At 44.2% G+C, this 22,555-nt stretch overlaps 1 protein-coding gene across 4 annotated transcripts in view; it reads right to left on the minus strand.

Moving 5' to 3' along the window:
• SULF1 (sulfatase 1) overlaps positions 1-22,555 on the minus strand; it is a 161,350-nt gene that overhangs the window by 115,882 nt on the left and 22,913 nt on the right. For 3 of the 4 annotated variants that reach the window (XM_084773252.1, XM_084773250.1, XM_084773253.1), the window contains exon 2: positions 6,357-6,450. The gene's annotated coding sequence lies outside the window, so the exon portion shown is untranslated. Of the gene's footprint in view, positions 1-6,356; positions 6,451-16,230; positions 16,489-22,555 lie in introns of those variants that run through there. The other variant, XM_084773251.1, reaches the window with a different exon arrangement.

A 22,555-nucleotide genomic window follows, 5' to 3' on the forward strand; every position in this document is an offset into this window, starting at 1 on the left:
CCGAAAGAACTTTCAAACATATTTGTCATACACACATCACAGTGTCTCCGATACTTTAAATAAAAGACAAAACTCCTTAGTAAGTCAAGACCAAAATCATGAAATGAATGTGAATTCTCATGGCACTACCTTTTCTTTTATGTTTTCACATAGTCTATGAGAAAGACACAAACTCTAAATGTGTTCGTGTCCTTAAAGTTCACTGGTTTACCAAAAATGAGCATTTTTCTACAAGTCTCCAAGCTGCAGATGTTTCTGAAAGAGGCTGCACAGAGTATTTCAATTTGACAATTAAAACCACATAGAAAAAGGCCTGGCCAATGGCTATTTTCTTTGAAGCTCTATTAATGCAATGACAACAGATTTGACCTTTCTGCCTAATTATTCTGCGGATGGCTTCTTCGAAAGTCTACCCTTCACTTGTAATTATCATGCACTCTTGTGAAATTTAAGCAGATAAATTAGGTCAAATTCGGATATTCCTGAGAGGAGAAATATAAAATTGAGTGTATCTGTCACTGGAAGTAGGAACACAGGACCAACCAACAGATCAAATGGTTCTTCTGTGAGCAGAATTAATAAGCCTTAAAAAGTGCCCTAACTGCGTAAGGCTGCAATTCCTTTGAGAAAGTGACTTCCTGAAAATGTGCACAGAGGAATACAGTCCTTCTTGAGTTTGCCAGTCACAATTCTCCCACAAGAAGGAATACTGATTCAAAACATTGGATCTGGTAGCAAGCTGTATTGATTCTCCATAGAAAATGTGTTGTAAGAATCATACACTTTTTAAAATACTGAATTGTGACATAGTGGACTTTAAAAAGTGACCAGACCCCAGTGTGGGTGGTTTCTGCATCGCATGGAAGGCTTCTGTTCTTCTTGCGTGCCTCTGGGACTTAGGGAGAGACAGGATTGCATGAATAGTGCCTCTGAGATCCTTTCTGAGAAACACCACAGCGCAGGAATCTGTTCTAACAATTTCTGGCTCCAAGCACAGAACAAGACTATTGTTGTGTGACCTGATTTCATTTCAGTGATTGTCCTGGCAAAGAATGACATCACCCCATTCTTTTTATATTGATGGTCACTTGTGAATGTCTCGAAGCCCCAACCCTCTACATAATTAGACTACATTCTCTCAATGGGGAAATGGCTCTCATCCTGTTAACTTCCCATCTGAATGTATCATTATGGAAAGAGGAGAGAGAGAGAGAGAGAGAGCCTTTCCTTGACCAGGCAATGTCTCAAGTTGGCCTCCACTTCCTGTAAAACAAAGCACTGTTCTATCGGTAGCCAGAGCTGCTCAGGGGTAGCCTTGTTTAATGCTGGGACAGGCCATGACTAAATGAGAATCAAAGTTGTGCCACCTTGAGATGGTACAACCCAACCGACCCGTGTTTCTCATCCCATTGGTGTCTGCTGTCTTCTTTGAACACAAACTCACCAGGCTGCAAGTGGAGTCCAGAGTAAAGAGATTTGCTTTGCAATTGCATTCTCAGCACTACAAACAAAACCCAATAAACTCCACGTGCTCACTGGACTTGACAGTGTGCAGTCTAACGGGACCAGCTTAACTATGTAGTTGTACGTTTACAATTGTGTGTGATTTTTCCTTAGTAACTCTTGATCATCACTTAGATCGTTACTGAAGATACATGTTAAAGTCTTTTAGCCTCAAAAGGGTGAAAGGAAAATGCATGCAGAGGATGTGATTTAAAAAAAAAAAGCAGCATTGGAGTACAGCAACACAGACTTCCTATCCACTGTGCTTCTGGAATGCCGTGTCTTGTAGCGGAAAAGAAAAAGCACGCCATGTGTCCCAGCCCATGCAAGAGAGCGCTATGCACAAGTCAAGGAGAACTACAGAAGGTGGTGCACACACTGAGCCGTTTGTTACCAAGAGAAGGACAGTCAGAATCAGATCCTCTAGCTCCCATGTGTGTGGTTCTATGAGACACTGAGCTGTAGAGCTGCTGCTTTTGGAGGAAGGTAGAGTGCTTGGGCAGAACTTAATCCCCAGCATGGTAACAACTCAAAACAAACAGATAAAACTAAAGAGCAGCCGCAGCAGCAATTTTCTATTATTATACCAAACGTGTATTTCCACAGAAAAGACTGATGCATTTGAGTTGTGTGTAATTTTTGTCCTCTTTCAACGCTTTTTAAATTTTCGCAGCAGGCAGCTATTATGCTGTCTTGCAATTAACGCATACTTTAAAATAATATTAGCATTCCATTTCTTTCTTTAATGAGAAGTGCTCAGAGAGAGAGTCTTCCTAAAACAAGTCTACGGTTGACATGAATTTGGGAAAGCATTAAATGTTTATTGCATACCAAGATGAACAACTTTTATAGTGTTTAGGGTCAGCCTCATGTACAAACTCTTTGAAGAAGAGTCTCTCTCTCTCTCTCTCTCTCTCTCTCTCTCTCTCTCTCTCTCTCTCTCTCTCTCTCTGTGTGTGTGTGTGTGTGTGTGTGTATCTGTCTGTCTGTCTGTCTGTCTCTTTCTCTCTCACACACCCAAATAATAAACAATTTGAAAGCGGCTCAGCAGGATTAAGACCAGCATGGTTATTGCCAAGCCTGACAACTAAACTGCTCTCCAGGACCCATGTGGTGAAAGGAAAGAACTGACTCCCACATATTTATGCACACGCACACGCACACACACACACATACACACACACACACACACACAGAGAGAGAGAGAGAGAGAGAGAGAGAGAGAGAGAGAGAGAGAGAGAGAGAGAGAGAAAGTAAATGAAACAAAATATGTTTTAAAAAATTTCTCTTCTAGTTAGGTACCTTCAGGACTGGGGGGTGTAGTGATTTCTAACATGCACAAAGGCCTTGGTTCAATCCTCAGAATTTTAAAACTCCAACACTTGGGAGGTGTAAGTAGGAAGGTCAGAAATGCAAAGTCATCCTTGGCTACATAGTGAGTTTGATGCCAGCCTGCGCTATGAGAGATACTATCTCAAATAAAAGTGAGCAGCCATCAACAGGGCTACGCAAGATCTTAATATCCGTGCAAACTACTGCATAGCTACTGTAAGTCAACCCACCTAGGTGCACCAAACTTTGTCCAACAGTGCCACATCAGAGCCCAGAAGGGACAACACCAACTATTTCTATGTGGATAGGTGTATTTCTGGCTAGAAACTGTGTTCAATGGAAGTTAGTTATCTGTTTCCATGTGTGAATATTTTTTATGTAAATCCTGAAGTTCCCAAGTGTCCTGAGACAGGGTTTTCAGTATTCTTTTGGTGACTTTCACATTACAATGTATTTGTCCTTAGAACAAGAGTCCATTTCTCTGTATCTTTTTCCTCTGTCCTCTCCTCTCCCTTCTTCTTCTCTCTCTCTCCCTCTCTCTCTCACACACACAAATAATAAGCAATTTGAAAAAAAATTCCAATTTTTTCCCCCAGGATGGCTCAGCACTTAAGAGCGCTTGCTGTTCTTGCAGAGGACCTGGATTCTCAGCACCCACATGGTGTCTAACAATTGTCTACATCAGGCAAGCAGGCAAAACGCCCATAGGCATAAAACAAAAATAAACATTAGAAAAAAGTCAGTCTTCTGGCAACCAGTTGAAGTGGTTTAAAGGTGAAATGTCCTTCATAAGCCCATGGGTTGAACACTTGGTCTCCAGCTGCTGACACTGTTGGGAAGGCTTATAGAATGCTTAAGACCCACAAGTTGACTTAGGCCATGGCACAGACCCTTGCAGGTAGTACCTGCTGTTGATTTCCCCCAAACATTCTCCTGAACTGCCAGGGTGTGAACATGTTATTCTGTGAGCCCGCACTCTCCCAAACAAAGCTGCTGCCACCACCATGTCCTGTCATGATAGTCCTGAGACTGTGAGTTAGAACAACCTGCCCTCTCCTAGGTTGTTCCTGTCAAGACTGCTACCACATGCAAGCAAAGTAATTCAGACACCAAGTCAGGAGGTGCTTGAGGCTTGCCCACTGTAACTCTTGGTTCTGTCAATCTTTTTTTGTATTTTGGAGGGAATGAGAACTTCTAAAAATTAGGAAAGCCAATTTACTCAGTTAGTGATGCTGGAAAGTGAAACAGAGCCTTGCTCACACTAGGAATGTGTTCTAGCACTGAGCTATGTCTCTAGTCCAAGTGGCTCGAGTGTGTGTGTGTGTGTGTGTGTGTGTGTGTGTGTAAAGGGCATAAAATGACTCAGGTGTATGAGGAGAACTTTGTGGAGTGGCCTCTTTTGCAACTGCATGGTTTGGGGGAATCCCTCATGCATCAGGCTTCAGAGGCAAGCGTGTTTATAGGCTGATACTGCCCCTCCCGTAGTCTCAACAAGTTATTCTTTTAAAGATTTATTTATTATGTATACAATGTTCAGCATGCATGTGTGACTGCTCCACCCCCAAAACGGGCAGGGAATCTCATTATATTTCTGGTTGTGAGCCTAGCCTTGAATGGCTGAGCCATATCGACAACCCGGGAATCTCATTATAGATGGGGTGGTGTGCCACCATGTGGTTTCTGTGAATTGAACTCAGGACCTCTGGAAGAGCAGCCAGTGCTTTCAAAAAAAGAAAGTGTGAAATGAGAAGTCGCTGGTCAGATAAAACAATAGAACTCCAGACAAGTGGCCATTTCACAACTCGGGGTTGTGAGATGTGCTGTGGGATGTGCTATAGGATGGCTGGGCTTCAGTAGACCCTTGGGAAAGCAATGGTTAATGTTGCGGTTTCTGTCTCTCTGTAGTTAATTTTCAGTGGCATTGTACTTGCGGCTCAACCCAGAGAAATGTAGATGTGTTGGCCTCAAGGTTCACAAAGAGATGTTTGGTAAACTGACCGGAGATCGAGAGAACTTTATCCTAAGCATGTGCCTTGTTTTTCTGTTGGAAATGTTTTCCTGCCCTGTTTGGAGGGGCATGTGTTTTGCTTGAGACTGACTGGATGTTGCTGGGTAACCCATGCTGCCCTTGACCTCTGGAGATTCTTTCCTCATCTTCTGAATTCTGGGAGCGCAGGCGTATGCCACCTTGCCCAGCTGGTCCCAGCTTTGACATAAGGAAGGCTCTTTTTCAGCATCTCTCCCTTTCTATTGATTCTACTTGCAGATGGCAGCTGGAATAACCCGACTGTTGTAGTGATGTACGGCAGAGGAGAACTTCCGGTGAGTGTCTGGGATTGAATACTGAGGCACCCTGGGTGCCCAGACACTCTCAGCTGTTCCCTTTTCACTTGTCACACATAGGGAAACTGAATAAGAACACTCCTTGGAAGATAGACCTGAAATCCAGACAAAACCAGAAGGTTTTGTTTGGTTTTGTTTTCCTGTGAGATTCATGAACTTTCTGGTGATTAGAGGATGGTTTCCAAGACAACCTGGGTCAGTGCAATCGTTTGAAGGAAAACCAAGCAAAAGATGAAGGATGCTGAAGAGGAGAAATCTGAGACCAATCAACTGTTTATACTGCATAAGTTTGGGCTGTGGTTAAATTGGACATTGGAGTGGAGACTCCTGGGAATCCAACTCTTCAGGGGTGTTCTAGGGACCAATGTCTAGTTGCCGTGGTGGGTCTTCACAGTTCTCCCCAGTGCCACCTCATTCTAAGTGCTATCAACTTATCCTTTTATACAAGAAATCAGAAGACAAGCTATGGACAGGATGGGTGACTTTTATGAACTTTTAACATTGTAGCACACTGGGATAACAGAGGTGGCTGCCATTTATTTCTTGCTTCCCTCCTTTTTTTTTTTTAACAAATGATAAATTATATTTATACAGTAAATAAGTATCAACAGTCAACACAAATCAAAACCAACCACCAGCCCGGGGACTGAGAAATAGCTGAGTGACTTCCTTCAGGGTGGTCATCAGGAAGGGCATGGTGGCACGTGTGCAACACACATGGCAGTGGCCAGTGGCTTCATGATCAAGGCAGTGTGTAACTGAGACATGCGCTGGGTGGCCTGTGTGTAGAGGAAGCCTAGTGGCTACTGGGATGGGGCCTCAGTCAGAAAGGCTCTTGTCCTCGCAGAATAATCACTGGCCCATTTCTTGACTCTTGTGAGGCAGCAATCTAGGTAGTTTTTGAACGCCATATCATGTTACATCATGTGACGTTTTAGAGTCCTATTTATTATGCACTGTTTGTGGCCTTCCTGAGGACTGACATCATGATGTCACTTTGTCACATGTAAGGCCTTTCTTAACTCTCTCACCAAGATGGACAATGGCACAGGAATGGGTAGGACCATGGACTCTGGTCCTATTAGCTCTTAAACTTTCCCACCCACTAGCCAAAATGGCACACGGAGCTCAGGTGGTCCCCAGAGCGATTACTTAGGAGCCAAAGCTTTGGTGAGTACCTTTGAACCTTCCTTGAGATGATCTGCTTTGAAGAACCTTCATGTCATTTGCCAAATTCGGCTTCTCCGGCTGTTGGTGGCTGGCCCTCAGCGCCTGTGGTGGGGACAAAGGTATTAGCAACTGCATTCTTGTCAGCAGTTTCTCTCATCTCTCAGATATCACCCTTTTGCAGCCTCAGAAGAAGAGTGCCATTAGGCATAATCTTCTGACCACTGCACATTAATTCTTTGAAGCATCCTGGGTAACTCTTGCCCTTTTCTAGAAGCTTCCAATTTGGCTTTTCTTTAAGGGAATGGCTTCCCATTAGTGCCATTTCATAGTATTCTTTGCTTTTTTTTTCCTTTGCTTTGTTCTTTAAAAATTTTTTTTGTTATTTAATTAATTTATTCAGATTACAACTTAATTGTTATCCCATCACTTGTATCCTCCCATTCCTCCCTCCCTACCGCTTTCACCCTATTCCCCTCCCCTAGGTCTAAGATTGAGGGGGACCTCCTCCCCCACTATATAGTCATAGGCTATTATAGATCCAAAAAAGGAGAGGTTCTTTTTAAAAGGTTTACAGTGTGTCCCATGTTTAATAGTTGAGGGACGTTTAATTTCAGGTTTGTGGGATCGGCTTTAAAGGAAAATGTGCTGAATCCTGGAATCTTTCCAAAGCTGCTATTTGATGAGTAGTAAAGGAAGCCTTCACCAGAGGTTCAGTTTGTTTCTGGTCTGCATTTACAACATGTGAAAGTGTGTCTAAAGTAAATGTAGACACTTCACACAGGGAGCATCACTCACTTCGATGCCTTCTTCCGTGAGGCGTATCATGTCACATTTTAACACGCACATGGGCTGTGTGTTGAATGTATAAGTCACACAAGGAAACAATAGGTTAGAATAGGAAATGACACACCATTTAGCCATTCAGTATTTCCTTTGCCTTTGAAGTCTTTCTTATTCTGGTGAAAACAACAGTGTTTACGAGAGATTTTATGTAGAGCTTGAAGGTTTCGCCTCTCCATGGGTGAGCGCATTTGTGTGTTGACCTACACAGAGGGCCCCCCAGAGCCCATGGGTACAGGTTCTTTGCTTCCATAGACCTGAAACCTCTTCTTCAGGACTGGCTTTGGGGGTTCATGTTAAGTCTGGGCAGTTCCAGGGTCCACCCTCAATAAGCATCCTATCTGTGCTGCAAAGCAGGATGCTGGCTGTGGTCAGGTTGGCAGAGTGTGACAGCAAGGTTAACACTACGTGCTTCCTGACACCACTCTGGACACACTCCTGCGGCGAGATGGTGGGATTCCAGATGACAGCATTCACTTTGAATTATTTAGCCCCATCCTCAATATACTTTTTTTTTGAAAAACCAAGCATTTAAAAGTGTGGGCAGTCCATGTGTCTGACATGAGGATTGCGTGAGAGCACCCTCTTGGAAAACTATCAAGAATTTCTCCCACAAAATATTATTACTTGGGTAATTTAAACAGTGAATTCTAGGTTGCAGAATGGTTTTATTTTTCATACCTATCTATCAATATCTATCTATCTATCTATCAATATCTATCTATCTATTAATATCTATCTATCTATCTATCTATCTATCTATCTATCTATCTATCTATCTATCTATCTATCTGTCTTTGTCATTAGCTGAGCAAAAACATGGGCCAAGGGTTTTAAAAACCTTATCAACATAGACTTTGATTTCTTATGCTTAAAATGACTGTTAGCATCCTGTCCCGTCTGCCTAGCAACCTCTGATGCCGTTACCTGCCTGCCACTCTATGACAACTTAACGATTTGTTACAGATAGCTGAAAAGAATAATACAGCCTGGATCCATGCCTGCTGCATGTACACCCAGAGGCAAACAGCTGCCCCTACGCTGTAGGAAGAGCTAGCTGTCCGCAGAACTGAGAAAGGTGATAGATCAACCTGTCTGTAACAGTTCTCAGTGCTATAGTATTCATACAAGAAAACGTGTGGCACAGGCCTTTCTCCTGATCTGCCAATTGATAACTTACTGTAACAACACACAGCACCAACTACACAATAGAAATTCATCAAAAATAAGTTTTAGTATGGAGAGATGACTTAGAGGTTCAGAGAACTGCTTTTTCAGAAGACTTGAGTTCAATTTCTACTGCTCACATGGCGGCTCACGAGCACATCTAACTCCAACCCCAGGGCCTCTGATGCCCTCTTCTGACCTTTATGGGCTCCAGCATGCACGTGCTACAGACGTATAGATGCAGGCAAAATACCCATACACATAAACTAAATTAAATAATAAAATGACTGTTTTTAAATGTTGTCAGTGGATTAATTCCCAATAGTAACAAATTTATCCCATAACCAGTAAACCAGTACCATCTGACAAGTGGAACTGAGGTTATTGCTTAAATTGTTTGTTTATAGTTGTTAACATTTACTTAGAGTTATTTTAAATTTCAATGATATTCATACGCAATGAGTTGGCTCACCATATCTGTAGACTCTGTACCCTCAGATTCAATCAGCCAAGGATCAAAAGTGTTTTGTTTTGTTTTTTGTCTTAGATTTATTTATTTATTATTATGTATACAATGCTCTGCCTGCATGTACATCTGCAGAAGAGGGCATCAGATCACATGATAGATGGTTGTGATTCATCATGTGGCTGCTGAGAATTGAACACAGGACCTCTGGAAGAGCAGCCAGTGCTCTTAACCTCTGAGCCATCTCTCTAGCCCAAGGATCAAAAGTGTTTGAAAAATAAAGTTCATTTGTGTATAAAATACACAGACTGTCTGTGTATTGTCATGCATTCTCTAGATAGTGCTGCATTAGATATTAGCTTACAGATATAATAGGTATCTACATAGTATCTACATTAGATTTGTGTTACAATCAATCTACAATCAGTTTACCACTCCCCCACTCCCATGAGTAGTTTGTTATTATTTTTTTGTTGACAGGTTGACACGGGGTCTCCTTCTGTAGGTTAAGTTGGCCAGAACTCACTATGCAAACTAGGGCAGCTTTGAACTCTGCTCAGTCTTCTTGCCTTCATTGCCGAAATGGTGGTCTTCTAGCTGTACCTGCCTTTGGGTCAGCTTTTTATGCCAGTGTGTTTCTGCATTTGGTGCTTATGGGTCCCCTCCTTCAGAACTGCGTGACTGATCTCCGCTCCTCTCTTGCCCCATGCCTCAGATGGTCAGAAACAAAGCTGCCTTTCCTGGCTTTAACCAACACCTCAGATTTTGCTATGGAGAAATATCCAAAATCCTAAGGCCTTGGTGGAAAACACTAGCGCCAGTCAAGGTTAGTGAAATGCTGTGTTGGTGACATATTTTTCCCCCCTTAGGCTGTGTCATAGAGGTATCTTTCTCTGCATGCTTCAAAGACCCAATCAGAAACATGTCGGGTGGTTAAGTGGCGATTGCTCTTATGCAGAGAGATGTCCTTTGCTGTCCCTTCTTAGCACATTTTGCCTTGGGTTCTTTGGCCTTAGAAAGTAGTTCCAAATTGCTTTCCCTAAAGGAGGGTCAAAAGATCCAAAATGCCCTCATTAGAAAATTGCACCAAACCACACAAATTCTGGCACAGTGAGAGGTGCAATCGTGTGCGGATTACTTCATATACAATGACACGAGACCAGAAAACAGGAGAACTTCAGAAGCCAAACCCAAGAGAGAGTTGGGGAGCGTCCAGCATAGAGCCTAGAACTGAGCCAACCCCAGCATCCTCGGCACTCAAGTGTCTGTGTTCACCTCTCCTTCAGATGCTGTGGAGGGAGCAGCACTGTGGTACAAGCAGTGGATGGAGGATGCCCTTGTCAGCATATCTAGAGAAATCGCGGAGGGTACAGCAGTAAGTCATTAAATCTCTGCTGCCTGTCTGAGTGGCCTCCGTGTAGCACGGTTGGCGTCACACAGCAAGCTGTGTTTCCTTCCCACCCCGCCTTGTGCTTTTGGCAATCTCCAACATTATTCTTCCCTCTTTCCTGCCTCTACCATCCCAGAATGGCCATGAACTCACAGATATTCTCCTGCCTCAAGCTCCAAAGTGCTGGGATTCGAGCCGGAGGCCACTAGACCTACCTTCTCTCTTTCTCTACTTGTTCCCCACTCCTCTTCCCCACTTTCCTTCATTTTAGGAGTATGTTGCATGCTTTGATCCTGTAGCCCAGGCTGGCCTGGAATTCACCGTTTAAACTCATGCCAACCTTCCTGCTGGTCTCTTTCCCTTCTTCCCTTCCTCTTCCCCTCCCTTCCCCCGCCCACACCCCATCCACAATCTTCATTTTTTGAGATGAGGTCTTGCTGTATAGTCCGGCTGGTAATTTCTACTTAGGCCAGGCTGGCCCAGAGCCCACAGTACTCCTACCTCAGCCCCCAAGTACTGGAATTACAGGTGTGTAACATGCCTGGCTCACATATGTTCATTATTTTTTTTAAATTTAGATTGTTCTCTCTCTCTCTCTCTCTCTCTCTGTGTGTGTGTGTGTGTGTGTGTGTGTGTGCGTATGTGTGTGCGTGTGTGTGTGCCCAGGCACACGCATATGACATAGGTGTGTATAGAGACGTCAAAAGATTCATGCTAGGCAAATGCTCTCCGTAGCCACATGTCTGGGCATGGAGTCTTCTTCCTCACCACCCAGTGACAAGTCATTTTGGCAAAAACAGGAACGTTTTTATTATATCAAAACCCAGGCAGGTTAAGATATATAACTTCATGGCAAAACACTTGCCAAGCTTTTGTAACATTAGGGTTCAATCCTGGCTTCCCACTCCCCCCAAAAGCTCAAAGATAATTCTCAAAGTGAGAGAGTGGAAATGAACCATTAGAAGGCTAGGGGACTTTAGATTATAACCAAATGCTATCTAAAAAGTAGTTATTAAAAATGTATGCTAGAGGTGGAAATCACTTCTTAAATCTGTACTTAAGCCCAGTTCACCCACTGAGAGGAAATATTACAAAAGTGTACACACCGAGAGCCACAATGTCTGGGCTAAGTCTCTTTCATAATCAATGGCATTTACTCTGCCATGTTCAGGTGGGGTAAAAGCTCAGAAATCCAGGAAATCTGAGATGTTTTGCCATGGAAGAGTAAGTGCTGAGCTTAAAGAGGGTGAAAGCGTTTGAGAAACCCAAGGTTATCAGGTAATCAGATCCCCAAGACTGAAAAAGTTGCAGCTTCCTGTCTGTTAAGCAGGTTTTTCTGCTTGCCTAGAATGCTAAATTTTATTCCGACTGCCAGAGCTGGGAGGATTGGTTGAGTGGTTAAGCCAGGGGTGCTCTTACAGAGGACCCAAGTTCAGTTCTCAGCTCCCACATAAGCAGCTCATAAGCAGCTGTGACTCCGCTCCAGGGGTTTCCAAGAACTCTGGCCTCAAGTGTCCTCCCTGCCACACACATAAACATGTACTTAAATAATAAGTCTTTAAAGAAATAAATTATAAATGTCACCGGCCCCTCCTCTGGATTCCCTACTGGAGAATGGCAGGAACTTGCTGGTGGCATTCAGGAGAAATGGCTGCAGACTTCTTCTAGGCTAGATAAGAAAATACAAGCTGTGCTTTGGTCTTGGGGTGGGGCCTCTATCTAATTGAAACGAAAACTGCCTGTGGAAAAGCCTTTTTGATGGGCAAATACAACCAACTTTTGAGTATATGATGCTCCAGGAAACGTCCTCCTCTGCTCACTGCTGACAGTCTGGTGAAAGCAAACACCCCTCTCTTTAAGGGTACACTAAAGTCACCTAGACATGACGTTCCTCCTGTGAGGTTAGTGAGAACACTGTCCACCAGATGGACAGCAGGGACCAAGAGTAAAGCAGTCAATCCAGGGAGCCAGGATGCAGACGTTTCTTGGGAACATTAAGATGGAACAGGCTTAATTTTTATGTTTCCACTCAAAATTACAGAAAGAGGAAAACCTGTCAATTTTATACTCGGAAAAAATCATGCTAGAGATGGGGTGGGAGACAGTTTGGTCAACAAGGTGTGAGAACCAGGCATTAATCCTCAGGTTCCACATTAAGAAGTCAAGCAAGGCAGCGGTGTGAGCCTGTGATTCCAGGGCTGGAAGAATCCCTGGAGCTGATTGGCTAGCCAGCTTAGCCAAACTGGCAAGTCCCAGGTCTTAGTGAGAAACCTTGTCTCAAAGACGAAACAAACTAAGGTGGACACAGAACCTAAGGAGAAAGAACAACCAAGGTTGTCCTCTGGCTTACACACACATACACACACACACACACACACACACACACACACACACACTCACACACTTATACACATACTTAAACACTCACACATTTACACACCCACACACTTAAACACGTACACACACTCACACACATACTTAGACCCTCACACATTTACATACCCACTCACACGTTTACACACTCACACATTTTCACACCCCCTCACATACACAAATACTTAAACATTCACACACTTATATACCCCCACACTTAAACACACACACATGCGCGCGCACGTGCGTACACACACATACATACCCCGTTATTTTTATTCAGTGGTACAATTCCTTACTATCAATACTGCCAATGTTACCTCAGTGAATTCTGTTTCTCCTCTGCTTGTACCTTCTTTTGCTCTGTTGTTCCCCCATCTAGCTACTCGGCTGCCTAAGTCTGAAACTACTAGAGACGTTTCCCATCCTTTCACTCCATTCACCGAGGCCCAAGGGAAGAACGTTATACCTTCTAAACACGTCAGGCATTGTAGTCCGTTGTCCACCTTCACAGCTCAGGCCTCAGCATTTCACACTTGGGCCCAGTAGTGTCTTCACTGTTCTCCTAGTTTGTCGATGATTTCTACTCACTGATCTCTGTACGGCTCATTCTTCATCTGGTCACTAGGAGACTTACATAAAAAATCTTCCTAGGACTTGGAGTGCAGCTCTGGGGCAGAGGCCTTGCCTAGCGTTTAGAAGGTCCTAGACTTTATCCCCTGTACTTTAAATACAAATAAGGAAGAATATTTCTAAAATCTGAGTCACATCTGCTTTCCATCTCCCAGCTCTACACAAATCCTTTCTGTTTCTCATTTGAGTGAAAAGTGGACCCCAAATGGTGGACACAGAGGGATAGAAGCCCTGAGCTGCAAAGGCTTCTGTCAATGACCTAGGTTGGCTGCAAACACAGAAGTCCAAAAAAGTAACAATATAAGGGCTGCAGATGGCTCAGACATCAAGAGCACTGGTTGCTCTTTCAGAGGACCTGGGTTCACTTCCCAGCACCCACATGGCAGCTCACAACTGTATATAGCTCCAATTCCAGAGCATCCGGCACCTTCACAGGCATACATGCAGGCAAAACACCTATGCACATAAAATAAAAATAAACAAAACATCCCAATGTCTTAGTGATGGAATAAGTTAACGCTGGTTCACACTTTGGTGGACCTATAAACAACTGAGGGGCAAAAGTTGGTCTGTGGATATGTATCTTACTAGGATTATCAAGACACACGAAGTAATTCTCTTGGATTCAATGCTCAGTTCTTTTTCAAGGACTGGCTTATGCCTGTTCTGTTTGGCAGTGCTCTTCCCTTCTGGAAGGTTCCTCCCGTCAGCTGCTTACTCTTTGAAACCCAGCCTGTCCCCATCACCTTGGGAAAAGTTCCTGACTTCCTGAGGCAGAACTCTAAGTTGGGTACCTTCTCTCAATGCCGAACATGCTTCTTTTTCAGGAATGAGAGCTAACTGTGATGGCATCGTCTGTGGCTTCGATCTTCCAGGACAAGACCTTGTACCCACCTGTGCACTGCTGCGGCTGCTTCGCACAGCGCGTCATCTATCCATAGCAGATGCTCATCAGTGCGGGGGCGAGAGAGATGGCTCAGCAGTCAGAAAGGCGCACTCACTGCTCTTCCAAAGGACCTAAGCTGAAATCCTAGCATCCACATTGGCCCGCTTCTAACCACTTGGAACCTTAGCTCCTGGAGACCCAAATGCCTCTTCTGGCCTCCGTGAGCACCCACAAACCCAAGGCAGGCATAAAAATAATAATAAAAATAAATCTTAAAAAAGATAAAAACAAGAATAAATGGGAAAGGAAGCCCCCAAATGTACTGAAGCCATTCAGACTGTGGTAGATACTTTTCCTATTATTACTTCCTGTGCTAAATCCTTTACCGCTATCACTTCCTGACTTTACTTATTGTACTTCCTGTGCTGGATCCTTTACCTACATTGCTTCCTTTCAGTCCTTCCAGCACTTGTCTCCTGGGGGTGAGGAACTCTGGTCTCATTTTATAAAGGTCTTGCTGCTGCTCCATCTTGCTGCCAGTCCTCAAATGCCTGCGACATAAACTCTGATTTGGGTCTTATCTGTCTGTGTCCCCTCTGCTGTGTCTGAGGCTAAAGTTGAGATGGCAGAGCTGATCTTTGCAGAGCCTGGCATTCAGTGTTGATGAATCCCATTCAAATTTAGAGGTAAAATAACTAGGGCTCAGATTCAATTATATCTTAGGATTTCTTGATAGTCACAGATAATTTGAAATAGAAACATCACTTAAATAAGATTTATTTTATTTTATTTATTTGCTTTTGTCTTTTCTGTGACAAGATCTTCCTATGTATCCTAGGCTAGCTTTGAACTCACAATCCTCTTGGCTCAGTTTTCTGAATGCTGGGATTTCAGACATGGACCACTACATCAGGTTTAAAGAAAATCTTTAAAGCAGGCACAATTCCATTATGTTTCCAATTTATTAAATAAATAACAAAAGAGAATAACTATCGCAATGTGAAACTTGATAAGAAATTTCTTCGTTTGGTCCATTTTGCACATTGTAGTATCATGTAAAACAGAGAGAGCTAGGTAGATTCAACAGATGTGCGCACAACACACATGTGCGCATGCGCGCGCACACACACACACACACACACACACACACACACACACACTCTCACACACTGTCATACAGGGCACATATCCATCTAATGCAACAAATGAGAGCTCAGTGGATTAATCAAGGGACTCAAAGCATTCAAAGTTAGATATTCTTGTGTATTTCTTAATTTTCTTCCCCAAAAGAGTACTGAGCAACAATAACTTTCCATTTCTTATAATATGGGAGATATAGCCATCGTTTTACAAATGCAAATTATACAGTCAACCTCCAACAGAACTTTACACCCTTGGCTTGTTCAGTTAACAACAATAGTTCTACCTGTTCAGAGTGTGCGTCTTCCTTCATTTGAGCTACGGGGTGGTAGAAAGGTGGTATCTAAAAGCCACAAACATCACTGGAGCTCAATCCTTAGTGAATGCAGCATTCTTTATGGGAAGCAAGATTAATAGTCTGGCTTTGGGTCTAGCCAGTGCTTAAATAGCTCTTGTCCATGTTCCTGTAGTAGTAAACCCTTTGGTTCTGCAGAGGAAAAAAAATGAATAAAAACGAACAGGCCCACTGAAGTCAGCGTGCTTGTTACAGTTTGCAGAAGCTGGTGAGAGGCTCAAGCCTCTGGTGAAAGTTGGAATTAATTTTATAGTGTAAAAAGAAGCATCCAGCAACCACATTTACCTGAAGTTGTGCGTATTCAAGACAGAGAACCCGACGCTTACAACCTCTGCATTGCCTAACAAGCCCAGCGGACAACCAGGCTCCTCCTTCCTATGAGGGCTGTGTGCCAGCGTGTGTGCAGCCGGACCAGGCTAGACATGTTATTTTGTCAAATGAATTATCAGCTGAAACCTCTTTTCCCTTCAAGTATCCTTAGGAGAGACCAAACTGGGAGGGTGGAGAACTTTGGCCAGAGACACATTTTCCATCATTTAAGCATCCCAAGTAAGATCATAAAAACACAAACTGCACAAGAGGCGGAAGGGAAGCCTGTCTTCTTCCTAGCGAAAGTACATCATCATACTTACAAAAGCCGCCTTGAAAGTCTTCTCTAGAGAAAATGCAAGGAGGAGGCAGAGGAGCACAGATTAGGTGGCAACGGGACTTCCTTCCTTCTCCAGAATGGGAGACTCATTGTTCCTTATCGCCCTGACCTTTGAAGGGCTCCAGGAGCCAGAGAGGACTGGCCTCTGATCCCCGCCGCCCTCTCTCCTGGCCTCTGGGCCTCGGATTTCCAACTTTGCAGATAAGGCTGCCCGGCCTGACACCAGCTCCAAGATTCATTAGGGACTGTCTGCGAAGTGCTTGCAAGATGCAGTTATATAAGCCCGGCGTATTATTATCATACACCCCCATAGACCCAGCTCTGCCAGACAAACAAAAGGCAGTTCCAAGAAGAGGAGGAGCAGAGGCACAAGTTCCACTGGGGGTGAATTTCGGGACACTGCTGAACTGACTGGAAAAGAAAGAGGCAACCCAATAGGAGTACGCAAACCTCGGCAAACAAACGGCACTGCAGCTGGCCGGCTGCGAGGGGAGGGGGCGGGAAGGGAGTCAGGGTTTCCAGGCATGCGGTTCTGGCGCCTGGAGCACCCGGTACAGTAGCTGCCTGTGGCAGGATGGAATGGATGAGGAAGATGTGGGCTTTGGAAAGCCAGGCGTTCCAGAGGCCAAGTACTTAGTAAACACTGGTCGTTCTTAGACCGGGGACCCGGTGCTCTGTTCTCTTTATTCCTGGTCTCATTTTCCTAAGGGTGGTTTGCAGGGCATCTCCTGTGCTCTGTTGAAGTTCTCTGTTTGAAATCCGTCAGTGTCTCTGCTCTTTCCTCCATGAGAGCAACCTCCACAACCCCTTGCCCCCTCCCTCCCCCAGGCCAGAGTCATCTGAGAAAGTTCCCTGACACGGTCTCCATCATCTCTTAGTTTGCTGATGCAACTTCTTTAGATTATTATTATTATTATCCTTGCCTGCCCTTGGCATTCCTTTCCTGGTGTAAAGACTCCTAGCACTCCTAGCCCACATTTTTTGTCTGCACACTAATTTCTCACTTCCGATGTCACCTTCCAGTATCACCTACAGCATCTTAGAATGCGAGTTGCTCTCAAAAAGTGGATTTACCAGCCCTAGCGTTTTGGACCTCACTCACACCCACACCCAAGCTCTTCAGTTCAACTATCTGCTCCCCTGCAAAAGCTCACCTCACCCCAAGTCTAACAGTCGACATTGTTTTTCATTAGCATCCTTCACTGGCTTTGCCAAAGCTCCCTCTTCACGCAATTGGGACCCCGTGTTGTTCATGCTGGCGACCTGCCTGCCTCAGAATAACAGTAGCTTAGTTCACAGAATTCCTTTGAGATCAGGTCTCACTATATGGCCCTGGTTGTCCTGGAACTCGCAGAGATCTACCTTCCTTTAACCCCTGCTTCGCCAGTGCTACAGTGCAAGGTGTGAGCCGCCAAGCTCATCTGGCATTGATTTCTCTTACAGCTAGCTGATTCCCACCTGTGTCTTCTGAGTTATGCACAAACCTCCCCATGAATGGAGGAGTTGATTGTTGCGAGCGTGTAATAGACCCATGAGGGTTTGTGGTACCCCCACCCCCACCCCCACCTCTCCACCTCCACTTGTTTGAACGATTGAGAATGAGAAGTTTGAAGGGGGACAGGCTGAGACACGGCTTGGGGCTAAGGCAGAACCCTTGAATGCTTGAGACCCTGACTTCCATCCTTGTACTGACAAAAACAGAGGCACAGCCTTTAGGGAGCACTAAGAGGGGAGGCACCTCTCAGTTTTAGTGGCCTGCAGAGAAGCAGGACTGCTGGCAGCTGGGAGGCCTCTGGCACCCACAGAAGATGTCCTATAAAGGACAGCCTATGGGACAGTGAGATGGCTCAGGCGGTCAAAGCCTTTGCAGCTGCAGACAAACCTGGCAACCTGAACCCTGGAACTCTGGAACCTACGTTGTGGAAGGAGAGAAACGACACTAGCAAGCTGCACGCTGACCTCTTCCACAACCCCTCCCCCCCCCAGACATGTACAAATTAATCAGTGTAATTGAAAAGAAATAAACGTACAGCTTATTTTACCTAATTCCCTGAAGTTGGGGTTTTCAGCACTAACTCACTAAAGGATGCACTCTCCTGCCTCCTCCAGTTTGGAGCAATCAAAACCAATTCAGGTTCTAAAGAATTTCAGGCTCAACTTGAGTGTTTGGGTCTTAGGCCCTAGGGCTAGATGTGTGTGCAAATTGTTGTTTTCTATTTTACAGAGGGAGGCTGGAGACCCAGGACCTCAATACAGCCACAGCCCTAATGAGCATCCTTTAAAAAAATATTCTTCTTCTTATTAGATTATTTTGTATGTATGGGTGTTTTGTATGCACGCATGTCTGTGCATCACATGTGTGCAGGGTGCTTGGAAGGCAGAAGAGGGCGCTGGATCCTGATGGTTGTGGGCCACCATGTGTGTGCTGGGGATAGAATCCAGGTTCTGTGAAAGAGCGATCTTAACCATGGAGCTATCGCCTCAGCTCCCTTATGAGCATCCTTAACCTACCAATATTCTGAAATGCAATCATTTTTTAATCTTTATTTTACCAATGGGAAAACCAAGTCTGGTTTGCCGTAGCCCATTTTCCATCTGTAGAACACAACCCCCAAGAGAAGCAACTTTTAAGGAGGGGAGATTCATTGTGGGTCAGGGTTCCACAGATTTCGGCCCCTGCTGCCTTGGTTCTGTTGTTCGGGCATCACTCCAGATCACTGGCATAGGTGACTAGGCTTGTAAACCTGGAGATTCACATGCTGCCTTGGTATCTTGGGGACACACTGGGCTCTTCTAAAACCCAAGCCTGTTAAGTTCTTCTGTTCCCCTGCCCCCAATTTGCAGCACCAAGAGTAGGGAAGGCTTTCCATTTGGCTTGCTCCCCTCTTACACGGGTCAGCCACACTTCAACCAGTCTTCAACCCAACTCAGCTGTCTCAGTTTCAGATTCCTCCCGACCTGGGGGGATTTGTCAAAGGAGCCAATCCTGTTCTCCCCAGCAAGCCCTCCCCTGCTAGACACAGACACTCCATCCTGGGTACAAAAAGCCAGCCTCCCCCAGTTCTGTGGCTCAGTGTGCTCCCAGCCCCAGAGTGTACCCTGCTAAAGGCCTTGTATCTACTTCCTTAAGCAGCGAGCACATGACAAATAACAACGGCGGATGTTATCTGCTCAGCATCGGGTGCTGTGAGCTTAATGTCCACAGAGCCCCAGGGTGGGACTCCCTCCTTCCCCACCCTGGTGAAGAGAACAAAACAATGACCAGACATTAATACTAATACTAAAAGGAATTTGTTACGCAGACCTATTGCCAAACAGACCATGTTTGGACTTTTGCTAAGCCTTGTGCTATTCACAAATAGAAATGAAATTTAGCTCAAACAACGTCAGCCAGACCTAACCTTTATTAATTTCAACACCCCTGAGCCTCGCCATCTGCCGTTTTTAATTTTTATTTTGCTCACCTAGAGGCCTGGGGTGGGGGGAGGTCAGTAGCACGTTCTCTTTCTTGAGAAAGCTTTAACTACAGACCTGCCTGGAGGCAAAGGATGAAAAGATGACCCTTTCATGTTTGGCAGTTAAACCCACTAACTACATTCTTTCAGGAAAATGCAGCAGAAAGAATTTTTTCTCATCTCCATAGATGGCAGATTATAATAAACAGGTTTTTTTTTCCATCTGAGACATCCTATTATTAATATATTTCCGAATTCTCAGCCGTAGGAACAAAGCTTCGGCTGTAATTTCTTTCCTGTCCATGAGATTTACAATGGAAAGGTCATGTTTGCACTAGACTTTGGTTTGAAATTAATCTTCTTCTCTCCTTGTATTTCTATAGAATCCCAGCACTTCATTATTTAGTCATCTCCAAATATGAAATGCTTGTCATTCTTCAGCGACAGCCTAATCTTCCCTTTGTGGGTAGAGAGAGGGAGCTGGGGAACTTTGTAAGCCATTGCCAGGGCACAGATCACTCTGAGGGTTAATGAGGTGCTTTCCTCCGTGGCTCAGTCTACACAATAAAGACCTAAATAGTTCTATCAGCTGCACATACAAGATCCTCCAGTCATGAAAAGGTGTTCATGCAAAGCCCATCTGCATCTGGCACCGGACCCTCAGGGTGCGGGGGCAGGAGGATTGCAGATTTGGGTTAGGCAAGGCTAAGTAGTGAGTTCTTCATCTTCTTCTTTTTTTAAATCTCATTTTTATATTTTTAAAACTTAATTCAAGAGATTTTAGTAAGCGTATGAAATATTGGGTTTCTTTTTTGGGGGGTGAGGGGGTGGGGGGGTGTTTCAAGACAGGATTTCTGTGTAGCCCTGGCTGGCCTCAAACTCAGAGATCTGCCTGTCTCTGTCTCCTGAGCGGTGGGATTAAAGGTGTGTGCCACCATACTGGGTTTCCTTGTGACATTTTCATTTCATTTCATTTTGCTCATATTTATCCCCTGCCGTCATCCCTTACCCTGCCCCTACTCCAGGTGGTATCTGTCTTCTTCCCAAATAGTGCCCTTTCTGCCTTCAAATCACGTGTATATGGAGTTAAATCTAGGCCCCTCCAGTGAAAGAGAACATGCAATCATATTACGTGTCTTTCTTTCTCATTATATATAGTTAGTTCACGGTCAGTTCAATTGGGCTAACGTGGCAGTTTCTGTCTCAAAAATATTTAATAACAAATTCACTTGGATTTTGTTACACAGAATAAAAAGACATCTTCAGACCTCCCGACTGACTTCATCACTGGGACTCTGCCTTCCCCACTCTTTTTGTCTTTTAGATGCTGTGATCTATATATGAACACACAATATTAGTTTTAAGCCACATCCGTTGCCCATCAAACCTCTATTATAAGGGTACGGACTAGCTCTTGTTAAATTTCATAACATGTTATCAACATACATACTGTATGAGCTTTTATGTGATTCTAGAAGCCAGACGAAACCCTGTCCACCCCCTCACTTCAAAGGATTCCTCACTTGACTAATTCTAAAGAGTAAATTGATTTTCTCATTATTTGCTGTGTTTGACAATAGGAAGGCTGACGTGGCAACATTGCTAAAGCGACAGCGCCCCTCCACCCAAGGGGAAAGAATGCGTGTTAATATCCTTAATGACTGGCATCTTTATGAGAAATGTGAAGTCATTTATCCTCAGCAATAACCGGCCTAGAATTAAAAAGTACTTGGGGCTTAGAACGGAAGTAATCTGTCAGGAGAAATTATTTAGACTGATGTGAATTAACTGATGTGAATTGGTTTCCGGTAGCTTCCTAAGGACGTGTAGATTCAAGTTGGTTAAAAGTCGGCACGACGTGCAGGAGACGCTGGAAAAGACTGCCATTCTACAGGAGGAAAACATAACGCACTTACTGGATGAATTCCGTTTGCACTTACTAGGAACGGAGGGCGCGGAGGAGGGCGCGGAGATCAAGGGGACAGGCTGAACGCGCAGGCAGCTGACTAGCCTACTCAGAACAGCAACAGGACCTCACAAACCGCCTGTGTATGAGGCTCCCATTCTAGACAGTCAGTAGTGCTCTTTGGGACTCGTCTAGATGTCTCAGGGCTGCCTTAGGCATGAGCCTGTGGGACCAGTGTTGCTCCTGAGGCATCCAAAGTGCAGCAATATGCAGGCAGGTCTGTGTCCTGCAGGAGAGCCTCTGTCCACTCTTAACGGAATTGCACAAGGTTTTACTGGGATCTCACTCTTGAATTCCTCCACAGCTTCACAGCAAATTCTTTTCTTTTCTTTTTTTTTTTTTTAAATCTCTTTACCTAGAAAGCCTAGGAAACTATAGAGGAAGCACTCCAGCTGCGTGGGAAGTTTAATTGATCTGGGGGAAAAAAAGGTATAAGTTGTTGGAAAATGTAAACTGCATTTCATGTAATGCCTAAACTTTACTGTTTAGAAGCTCCTCCTCAGGGGATTTTAGAGTCTGAATTACCTTTTCTAGGGAATGGGAACACATACTCTTTCCATGGGTCGCTGAGTGGTGATTCCAGCAGCCCTTTGGGATTAAACATAAAAACAAAAAAAAAAGGCAAGGGTTGGTGGTACAGCTGTATGATAGAGTTACTGGCTCAGCATGAGGCAAGTCCTGTCCACTCCCTGGTACTACTTACCCCAACATAATTGTGATTTTATATATATATATATATTATATATATATATTATATACATTATATATATGTATGTATATATATATGTGTGTGTGTGTGTATCCAGACTAAACATATATATGTATACACACACACACAGACGTCCTTGTTTAAAATATACAGATATATAGTAACCTAAATGTGATTT

Source organism: Acomys minous, assembly GCF_964271855.1.
Source record: "Acomys minous genome assembly, chromosome: 1".
NCBI lineage: Eukaryota > Metazoa > Chordata > Mammalia > Rodentia > Muridae > Acomys > Acomys minous.